This window comes from Engraulis encrasicolus, chromosome 21 (assembly GCF_034702125.1).
Source record: "Engraulis encrasicolus isolate BLACKSEA-1 chromosome 21, IST_EnEncr_1.0, whole genome shotgun sequence".
NCBI classification, from domain to species: domain Eukaryota; kingdom Metazoa; phylum Chordata; class Actinopteri; order Clupeiformes; family Engraulidae; genus Engraulis; species Engraulis encrasicolus.
The window spans coordinates 50243485-50253484 of record NC_085877.1 but is presented as its reverse complement, the minus strand read 5'-3'; positions in this window follow the sequence as shown (position 1 = coordinate 50253484).

Genomic DNA, 10000 nt, shown 5'->3' with positions numbered 1-10000 from the left:
GAGAACAGTGATGTTCCTTGGCTCGCACCACCTGTTGCTTGTCATGAAGCAAACTCCCCCACCTTTGGATTTCCCGGACGCCTCGGTTCTGTCCATCCGAACGATGAAGAAGTGGTCAGCAGGCATGAGTGACTGATCCGGTATTATAGGTGAGAGCCAGGTTTCAGTAAAACACAGGACATTGCAGTCCCTGATGTCCCGCTGGAAGGCAATCCTTGCTCTCAAGTCGTCCAGCTTGTTCGCCAAAGACTGGACATTGGCTAGCAGGATACTAGGCAGAGGTGGCCGGTCTGCCTTGCCTCGAAGTCTGATCCGGATACCTGCTCGTCTACCCCTGTGTTTCCTGGACCGTCTCTTGAATCTGCTTGGTTGAGTCTGCCGGAGAATCTCTGGTGGAAACGCCGTGTTATTTCCGAAGGCCAACTCGGCAGGTAGGCCTAAGCAGTGCTTTCCAATTTCTAGAAGCGCCAGGCGATCGTATGTAATCATGTTATAAAAAAGACTATACAATAGAAAACGTGAAAAAACGGAAAAAATAACAATTTAACTGTTAAAAAATGTAAAATTAAAAAATAAAGTAAATTAAATTAAAAAATATACAGAGCACCCCGACGGCGTCTAGACACAGCCGCGCCATCGCCATGGAAACGTGTGTGTGTGTGTGTGTGTGTGTGTGCGTGCGTGTGTGTGTGTGTGTGTGTGTGTGTGTGTGTGTGTGTGTGTGTGTGTGTGTGTGTGTGTGTGATGAAGGGCTTCATAATCTTGACTTCATCACGTGACTGCACTATGGCCAAATCAGCTGGATACTGTATTTCAGTTCTTATGTCATCATACATTGTCATTCCTGATTTACACATGATACTGATCAAACAAATTAAACTACTAACCTGAGTGTCTTGATTCTGCAGTGTGGGTCCCTCAGTAGAGCACAGAACTGCTTCACTCCTGAGTCTCCTGGTATCTTCCCATACAGATTCAGCTCTGTCCCCAGTAAAGGGTTTTCATGTAGAATTGAAGTCAGATAGACACAGGCCTGGTCTGCAGCATCACTGTCCAACAACCTGCAGACACACGACAACAGAAATAATAATAATAATACTAATAATAATCATAATCATAATAATAATAATCATAATCACAAGAATCATAAGAATCATAAGAATCATCATAATTATAATAATAACAACAATAACAATAACAATAATAATAATAATAATAATAATAATAATAATAATAATAATAATAATCATAGTCATAATCATAATAATAACAACAATAATAATAACAATAATAACAACAACAACAATAATAATAATAATAATAATAATAATAATAATAATAATAATAATAACAACTGTATTTGCATAATCCAGACAAGACATGCAGATCAATGTGGTTAACAGATTAATTACAAAACAAACACCTTGATACCACTGCGGTCAAACACACGCACGCACGCACGCACGCACACGCACACCACGCGCACACACACACACTCACACACCGGGGTGATCATGGGAGGTCATAAGCATTATGAGGAGTATCAGAAGGTGTGTGTGTGTGTGTGTGTGTGTGTGTGTGGGTACCGCGAGGGGGGGGGGGGGGGGGATTCTAAGGGCCCAACAGCACTAAGAGGGCCCCTGGAGGGATGCCAAAATTTCAATCTTTCATAGGGCCCAACATTTTTAACGGTGCCCCTGTGTGTGTGTGTGTGTGTGTGTGTGTGTGTGTGTGTGTGTGTGTGTGTCTGTGTGTGTGTGTGTGTGTGTGTGTGTGTGTGTGTGTGTGTGTGTGTGTGTGTGTGTGTGTGTGTGTGTGTGTGTGTGTGTGTGTGTGTGTGTGTGTGTGTGTGTGTGATTGCTTGCAGTGTTTCTGAGCATTCCTGCATGCATGCGTGCATATGTATGTGATGCGAGAAATCATCAGTGTGTGTGTGTGTGTGTGTGTGTGTGAGGGTGGGGGTGTCATGGAGTGATGTTTAATGAAATGATCTCACCTCAGAGTCTGCAGTTTACAGGCAGGATCCTGTAATAAATCAATAAGTAGCTTCACTTCAGAGTGTCCAGGGTCGTTTCCTCTCAGGTCCAGGTCCTCCAGGTGTGATGAGGGGTTTGATTGGAGAGCTGAGGCCAGAGCAGCAAATCCCTCTCCTGTTACACCACAGCCTGACAAGCTGGAGAATAGAGGAGCATCAACTGATCATCAACATCCAACACATTATTTATCAGGTTACACCACAGCCTGACAATGTGCATTTCCTTCTCCTGTTACACCTCATGTCCAACACATTATTTAGCAGCATTTCCTTCTGCCTTTACACCACAGCATGGCAGCCTGGAGAAGAGAGGAGTCTGTAGTTGATGCCAGACATCAAAGTCCTTTTAGTGCTCCCATAATGAATATCTCTAACATTTTACTAAACATTCCTAATGCTGGGTTGATTTAGAATTATTCTACACTGTTCCACATAGAGTAGTTTTATTAATGCGCTATTACTAAAAATGTATTACACGTAGCTAGTAGCACCTTACAATAAGACAGAAATCAAACACTTTCCAAATTCAGTCTGACATACAGTGCTGCAGAAGGAGTCTGTTGTTGATGCCTGACCTTAAAGTCCTCTTAATGTTCTCATGCTCAACAGCATCAACATTTTATTTATTTATACACAACTAATGGCACTTTACAATAACATAATTCACACACTGAGTGGTTTCAGATTTATCCGGCGGCATTACAATTTCTTTCAATCTCTTCTCTCCACCTCTCACTTAAGCATCAAGCATGATCAGTTTCTGCATGCAGTAAACATTAATCTCCACTATGTTATTTAACAGTTCTTATACTGAGCTACTGGGATTGATGATACATAAATGGAAACATTAAGAGTATGCTAAACGTTCCTTATACAAAGTACTCAGCTACTGGGATAAGCTACAATACAGAAAATTACTGTTGTCTGGTTTCCTGTATCTATAGATTAATAAATCAAACCAAACAATTAATAATTACTGAAGTACTAGCATGTCTTACCTAAGTGTTTCCAAGCCACACTTTGGATCTTTCAATCCACTGCAAAGTTCTGTGACTCCAACATCTCCAATTCTGTTGCCACTGAGGTCCAGTTTCTTCACTTTTGAAGATGTGTTGCGGAAGATCGATGCCAGTGTTGTACAGCTCATTTCACTGAGCCCACAGCTATCAAGCCTGGAATTGGGGAAGGGAAAACAAATAATTAAAACCATATTCAATTAGTAATTACATCTGGTAATAACCTCTTTCCTGAAGAGTACCCACTGCCATACAGCATGTTTTGAACAGTAACCTCTTGTCTGAAAATGTACTCACTGTCATCATACTTACAGGAGAGTTTGGGATTCCTCTACGACTGGCTTCAGCCTCAGGAGACCTTCGTCAGATCTGATGTACTTCTTCAGGTCAAACACATCCAGCTTCTGGTCTGATGTCAGCAGCACAAACACTAGAGCTGACCACTGGCCAGGTGAGAGCTGGGATTCAGAAAGTGTCCCTGCACTCAGGAAGCTCTGGATCTCCTCCACTAAGGAGTGGTCATTCAGTTCATTTAGGCAGTGGAAGAGGTTGATCACCCTCTCTGATGAAGGGGCCTCCCTGATCTTCTCCTTTATGTAATTGATCGTTTCATCATTACCAGTCTGCTTCTGTCCTCTCTGCAGTAGGCCATGCAGGAGAGTCTGATTGGACTCCAGAGAGAGACCAAGAAGGAAACGGAGGAAGAGGTCAAAGCGGCCATCTTTATACTCCAGAGCTTTGTCCACAGCATTCTTGTGTAGGATGGTCATGGATTCTTCCCCAGGAGGAGATTGGGGTACGGACAGCACATCTTTCGTTTTGGTTGCCATCATCAGAAACACATACAGAGCTGCAAGATACTCCTGAATACTCAAGTGGATAAAGCAGAACACTGTCGCTTGAAAGATTCCAGACTCTTCTCTGAAGATCTGGGTGCAGACACCTGAACGTACTGCTGCTTCTCTGACATCAATGCCACACTCTCTCATGTCTTCTTTATAGAAGATGAGATTTCCCTTCTCCAATTGGTTGTAAGCCAGCTTCCCAAGATCAAGGATGAGATCCTGGTTCCATTGTGGGTCAGGGTCATGCACATTTTCATACTTTTGGCTCTTCTGTTTGGTTTGAAAAATCAGGAAAAATGTGTACATCTCCGTCAAAGTCTTTGGAAGCTGTTTTGATTCCGAAGAGCTGAGAATCATCTCAAGAACACAAGCAGTGATCCAGCAAAAGACTGGAATGTGGCACATGATGTGGAGGCTCCTTGATGAGGTAATGTGAGAAATCATTCTGCTTGCAAGACTCTCACCATTGACTCTCTTCTTGAAGTACTCCTCCTTCTGTGAGTCATTGAAGCCCTGTATCTCTGTAACAAGGTCAACACACTCTGGAGGAATCTGACTGGCTGCTGCTGGTCGGGAGGTTATCCAAATTAGAGCAGAGGGAAGCAGATTGCCCTTGATGAGATTTGTCAGGAGCACATCCAGTAATGTGACACCCGCCACATCAGACCAACTTTCATTCTTCTGAAAGTTCAGTTGGAGGCGACATTCATCCAGACCATCAAAGATGAACAGCACTTTATATTTCTCTTGGTTGCCAAACCTTAACTGCTTCAGCTCTGGAAAGAAGTGGTGAAGAAGATCCATCAAAGAGCGTTGTTTGTCTTTCAAGAGGTTGAGCTCCCGAAAAGGCAATGGGAAAATGAAGTGGATCTCTTTGTTGTCTTTTCCCTCAGCCCAGTCCAGGATGTACTTCTGAATGGAGATGGTTTTGCCGATGCCAGCTATCCCCTTTGTCATAACTCTTCTGCTTGGTTTGTCCTGATCAGGTAAGGGCTTGAAGATGTCACTGCATCTGATTGGTTTCTCTAGTCCAGCTGGTGTCTTGGATCTGGACTCAATCTGCCTGACTTCATGCTCCTCATTTACTTTCCCACTTCCTCCTTCTGTGATGTAGATCTCTGTGTAGATCTTCTCTAGCAGAGCAGAGTCTCCTTGTTTGGGGATTCCTTCAAACACACTCTGGCTCTTAATCTTGAGATTTCGTTTCAGTTCATCCTGACAAAGTACATCCAGCTCATCTGGTTCACAAACAAAAACAATCATACAAACAACTGACACAGTCACAATCACAGCTGTTCCTTCGAGCAGGGCTGTACAGGGAGAGGGTGTGTACGAGTATGCTTTTCAACCCTTTTATTCGCGTTTTACTCCTGCTCGAGTGCATGATTGCGAGTGCATGATTTTCTCGATTCCCTAATACTAAATGCGGTATGCCCTCCTCGCATGTATGCACTGCCTGTCTGACAGACAGCGTCAATCTCCCAGTGGGAATGCGCTTCAAAAAAGACGGTCAATGTTGCTTGAATTCCGCGTTGGCTAAGATTGAACCATCTATGCTCCCGTAGTCCTCAGAAAAAAAGAACAGAATCGCACAGAGCCATGGGCATATAACGCGCGCACGCTCATCTCCCAGTCGAATGTTCTGTGCCAAAACGTCTTACAGCTTTTCGAAATGGGCTGCTGTTTAAAACGTTAAATGCAGGAGTTTGCATTGCTAACAGGAAACCTTTTGAATCCGGTAGTGAAACAGCCTCTCGGTTTGCAAGCTCATGTGATTTAAAAGACGTTGCTGTTTTGGCGTTTTCCCTAACCGCTGTCTTCCCAATTACTTCGCAAAAAACGCATCGCAAACATAGTAGTATTAGTCAAGATATAGTTCGAGGAGCATTCAGAACAAGTAGTCCTCTTCACTGCGCGCAAGGGGCAATAGTTGGTCCAGCAGCTACCGGTGCTGTAGGCTATCATAAACAGCAGCCAACACAGTGAGATAATTTTGCGGCTCCCAGTTTCATTACACACCATTCCAACCCACGCGTTTGAGGAACAAAAACTATTTTTTAAAAGCCTGTTGGATTAGCGTGTAGCCTACTATGTTTAAGACTAGTCAAGTAAATAAACTAGTCAATCTAGTTCAGTAAGAGCGATTACATGTTTCAATCATGAAGCCATAATAATAATAGGCTAATAATAATAATAATAATAATAATAATAATAATAATAATAATAATACTACTAATAATAATAATAATAATAATAAGTAGACCAATGGGAACTGTGGTTTCCTCCCTGTTTTTGTTGCACAGGGTAATGGCATAGGCTATTGTGCATGAAGATGAAGAAAAAGCCCTTAAATTTCCCCCTATCACTTAGTTAGGTCACCTAGGCTACCACCTTGGCTGGAGGGGGGGGGTCCCCCACATCACTTGTTATGAAACTGCACAACACAGACCTTTTTCATGAACATCTGTGGTTACAGGTCTTATTCTGGCTAACCCACCACCAACCTTGGTTAATATGTTTTCTGTGGAAAACACAACCAGACTCTCTCTGTGCATATTGCTGCGGTGATCGATGGTACAATATTAAGCACAGTAGGCCTATTTTATATAAAAAAAAACACAATAATGTTTTGTAAGTGTCGCGAAATTTCACAGTGCTCCTAAATTTGTATCTTTGCTCCTAAATTTGTATCTGTGCTCCTAATTTTTTTCATTTAGTAGCACCAGTGCTCCTAGTGAAAAAGCTTAACGTACAGCCCTGCCTTTGAGCTAGTGGTATTGTAGTTGTACATAAGTGATACAAATAAAGTACTAGAGCAAATGACACAAAATGTTCAGGTTTACATGGACTCTTAAAATATACCAATGTTTTGTAATTGGTACAAATAAATGAAGAAGAAAACTGATGTTGTGTCCCAGAGGGGAAGGGGGAATTCTTACTTTCTCTCAGTTTGTCAGCCAGATCCCCTCTGTCCATCTTCCATAGGAAGTGCAGTGCCATCTTGAGAGCTGCTTCTCTGGCATCACGCTCATCCTCTTCTCTCTTGTCAAAGTCTTCTTGATAATCTGGACTAAGAATCCTCTTCAGTCTCTGCAGCTCTTTCTTCAGAAAGGTGTTGATTTTCTTCTCAAGCTCCTGAAGCACAGAGCACATTCAGAACCCATCTAACACAATATGATTGCTGTGTGCCTAGAACTACACATGGAACAGAAGACTGGAGCACTTTGTTACATACTGTAGGTGTTATCTACGGGACAGAAGACTGGAGCACTTTGTTACATACTGTAGGTGTCATCTACAGGGCCGAATGGGGCTCTCATTAATGCTCTGCACAACGGTTTGACTCTTCCACGAACTCAACATAGACGTTCAGAAGATCACCCCTCACGGTTTTGCCAATATTGCACCCACACACGTGTCTACGTACATTGTGACTGGTGCTCTAGTGCATGAAAAATTGACATAAAATTTGCATGGCAATGCGTTTGTGCACACGTGTCCTGGAACAAACACCGGCCTTTAAGGTGCACTGTGTAACTTTTATTTTTCTTCTAAGAATTCATGCTGCCTGTTCATAAATGCTGCCTCTTTCACAAATACTAAGCAGAGTGTAAATGTATTAATCTCCATTTTGAATTACCAGGAAGAGACTTGCTTAGCTGCATAATGTACTGTACATTGGTGATACTTGTAAATATTAGTTTATTACTTTGTACATTTTCATGAAAAGATTTTGGAAATTTGGCAATAGGCAGCACATTTTCAACGAACAGCAAAGTTGCAATACCTACTCTGGCCACCATTCCCCACAGTGCACCTTTACAGATAGTGTTGCCACTACAGTAATAAATATCCACAATCCTAAAACTATCAGTTTGTCCATCACATTCCCACAGGCAAGAAAATGTCAGTTTTATTCATGTAGTATATTTCATACAGCAGCAGCCCCTGACTTTTTATGCCCACACTGCTGCCTGTGCATTTGCCATCATGGCCAAAGCAAAGTACACGATAGTATATGTTACATGACATGTTGTATTGTTAACTTCATTAGGATAATAGAGTATGGTGTGTTAGACGACATGTTGTATTGTGTAGATAATAGTATACGGTGTGTTAGATGACATGTTGTATTGTGTAGATAGTAGTGTACGGTGTACTACATGACATGTCGTATTGTGTAGATAGTAGTGTACGGTGTGTTACATGACATGTTGTATTGTGTAGATAATAGTATACGGTGTGTTAGATGACATGTTGTAAGTAAGGGTTAACGTTCGGCGAGAAGGTCGCTACCGTGGAATAGCAGCACGACAGAGAGAATCTTTAGACCCCGACGCGGAGCGGAGGGGTCTTGTTCTCTCTGAAGTGCTGCTATTCCACAAAGCGACCGACTCGCCGAAAGTTAACCCGCTTATTATATGGATATACTTAAATGATTCACACATGGCGGGGACATTTCTTTAGGCCTATTTAATGTTAAGATTGTTGCTGCGCAAAACAAAACAGTGCCGTCAGAGATTCTTTAATAGAGATATGCCAACATAATAGGTTTCTATGGGCACCTAACGCGATCAGGTTCCGGTCTGCCTAAAGGGGTGTGTCATAATGCTCCTACAATGAATAGAACAGTCCTTAGGTCTGCCTAGGTCTGCCTAAGGGGGGCCATAATAGAACCAGGAAACAATGGGCCAATGGAACCTCTCTCTCTCTACTCTCTCTGGTGCCGTTGTGGAACACCGCTAGGCAACAGCTAGGTAGCCAGGACAACAGGTGTTGTCTATCACAGCAGCTGATTAGAGTCTTGTTGAAAAGTCGCTTTAGCAGTGAAAAGTCTTGTTGCCATTGACAGCGGTCTGTTATAGACCAACCCGTCCGTTATCGAAAAATAACAGACGTGCGAACGTTGGGGAGCCCCGTTGAAATGAATGGAGCATTCGACCGATGACGTCACACCATTTAATAATGTGTAGATAGTAGTGTACGGTGTGTTACATGACATGTTGTATTGTGTAGATAATAGGGTACGGTGTGTTACATGACATGTTGTATTGTGTAGATAATAGTGGTGTGTTACATGACATGTTGTATTGTGTAGATAGTGTACGGTGTGTTACATGACATGTTGTATTGTGTAGATAGAGTATGGTGTGTTAGATGACATGTTGTATTGTGTAGATAATAGTATACGGTGTGTTAGACGACATGTTGTATTGTGTAGATAATAGTATACGGTGTGTTAGATGACATGTTGTATTGTGTAGATAGTAGTGTACGGTGTACTACATGACATGTCGTATTGTGTAGATAGTATACGGTGTGTTAGATGACATGTTGTATTGTGTAGATAGTAGTGTACGGTGTACTACATGACATGTCGTATTGTTAACTTCATTAGGATAATAGAGTATGGTGTGTTAGATGACGTATTGTCATGTCGTATTGTTAACGTAACTTAATGAACTGTATATCAATACAAAAACAAGGTACATACCCTGAATACAGCAGTTAGATCCTGCTGCTTAGTCTGACCACTGCTACCAGCTTTACGACTCCTCTTTTGCTGCCTAGAAGCAATTACAAAACAACACACACAATCAGCTGTAGGCACTTTATAACACGAACACCTTACAAGGGTTAAAGCTGATGCACTAGCACATAGTGTTGCCACCTGTCCCAGTTTTTCTTGATTGTCCCCGTTTTAGTGGTTTGCCTTCGAACAAAAAACTTCCCTATACACTGAATGAAGGACAAGCAAAAGGTTGGCAAATGTTCGGAATGTCAATTTTTTGTTGTCAGGCAGCGGTGGCAACCCTACTAGTACACCTGCAGGCTACAGGCAGTAAAACAGACAGTTATACCTTTGGCAGTCATACAGGCAGTCATACAGGCAGTCATACCTTGGGCTAGATGATCTTGGCAGACATACCTTGGGTTAAATGACTTTGACAGTCATACCTTGAGTTAGATGCCTTTGGCAGTCATACCTTGGGTTAAATGACTTTGACAGTCATACCTTGGGTTAAATGACTTTGACAGTCATACCTTGGGTTAAATGACTTTGGCAGTCCTACCTTGGGTTAAATGCTTTTGGCAGTCATGAC